The following is a 1,874-nucleotide window of genomic DNA, read 5'->3' as shown; positions in this document are numbered from 1 at the left end:
AGAGTGGCAGAATTTCATCTACTGTCACAGAAGGTCCCAATTTATGAACAAATACATTAGACTCAAAGCTCATTCCCAAGCAGTTCCATTAAATCGTGCTTATTTGTACAACCAAAGAATTCTTCCTTTTACAAATTGCATCGTTGCAATGTCTCCTTTAACAGCAAGCTTCTCTAATGATTTAACCACACACTCTTCTTTACACACACACACACACACAAAAGAAACCATGCAAAATTTTCAAGACCACAACTCCTGCAAAAAGCGAGGTACACTGAAAAAATGAAAATGATAGGCAAAAGAAAGTGAAAAGGCAGAAGGCAAGATCCAGAGCTGAGGCCATTCACAGCATAGTTGCTTTTTTTTTTTTCCTAACACTGAAAATCTAAGAAAGCTGCAGGTACAGCAGAGAAACTGCCTTGGTTTGTTACTTTACACATAAAGCTTCCCTCTGAATGCAAGTGTGTAGAGCTCTCCAAGCCACTAGATTTCGTTTGTATCAGACAATTCTGGGATGGCCATTGCTATGAGCGCCTCTCTCAAGGAATCTGGCTTTGTCCAAGGAATCCCAGAGCCCTAAAGACCAGGTGAGTTAGCGCCTGTTCTGGGCCTTCTGAGTATCCTAGCCCTGTTTACAATTTCTAACCCCCGCTGACAGCCAACCATAGCCAGTGAACTAGGAACAGGGAGTGCCCCTGGGCTACCTAGACTACAGCCACTCAGAAAGAATTCCCAACCCCAGATAAGCCCCCAAACACTGTCTCCCCTCCCAAATGCCAGCCGCACATGAGACTCGCTGAAGCACACATGAGGGATACATCCATTGACTCCATTGGTTCCCTTTGGCCCACATGTCTCACAGAGCCTGACTTGCACAGGCTTTCTTCTAGCCTGGGGGAGACACAAGAGTGTGAGCGTGAGGTCAGATCCCAGGCCTCTGACACCACTGCTTGGGCTTAAGAAGCCGCGATAAAACTAAATCATGTGACACTTCTTCTTCATCCTCTTTTTTTTTTTTTTTTTTTTTTTTTTTTTTTGCAGTACCCGGGCCTCTCACTGTTGTGGCCTCTCCCATTGCCGAGCACAGGCTCCGGACGCACAGGACCAGCGGCCATGGCTCACGGGCCCAGCCGCTCCGCGGCATGTGGGACCTTCCCGGACTGGGGCACGAACCCGCGTCCCCTGCATCAGCAGGCGGACTCTCAACCACTGCGCCACCGGGGAAGCCCCCCTCTTTTCTTTTTCTTCCACAGACAGAACAGCTTCCAAATGGGACCCACTTTCCTTTGTTTGTGATTATGCAAAACTCACAATGCTTTTCCTTGAGCCTGACGAGTATTTTCAGTGACATGTCTTTCATTTTTGCAAAGAGTCAGCGTCAGCCTGCCAGAGCATGTAAGTCTTGGTGAAATGACCGAAGAGGGCAGATAAGTTATAAGGACTTCACTGGGGGATCCGTAAGAAACTTCACTGAGCTCAAGGAAAAACAACAACAAAATCCAGATCTGGTTCCTTGAAAGGCATTAATTAGCATTTAGTCCAAAAGTTTTCATCAACAAGAATCAAGACATTATTGATGAGCTAAGTGACTCCAAAATTCCTTACCGTAGGCTGTGTCCTGTGACTGTGAACTCCAGCCTCGCTGGAGCCCTGCCACACTCCAAAAGCCACTCAGGCACATCCAAACTCTGCATCTTGCATTAAAAATTAATTGACTTCTTCCATTTTTCAGTGAATCAGAACACAACAGGATTTTAAAATATCAGGAGGAACAATTTAAAAATAAAAGCCAGCCTCCTAGCCTGGGTGGAAACCTCGCTCAATTAGTCAAAATTAAGTTGATATTGATTTTTTTTGTCCTATTTGTAAACTCG

Source organism: Monodon monoceros, unplaced genomic scaffold (assembly GCF_005190385.1).
Source record: "Monodon monoceros isolate NGI ecotype Baffin Bay Population unplaced genomic scaffold, NGI_Narwhal_1 Super_Scaffold_12, whole genome shotgun sequence".
Lineage (NCBI taxonomy): Eukaryota > Metazoa > Chordata > Mammalia > Artiodactyla > Monodontidae > Monodon > Monodon monoceros.
Note: the sequence above shows the minus strand (reverse complement) of the source record.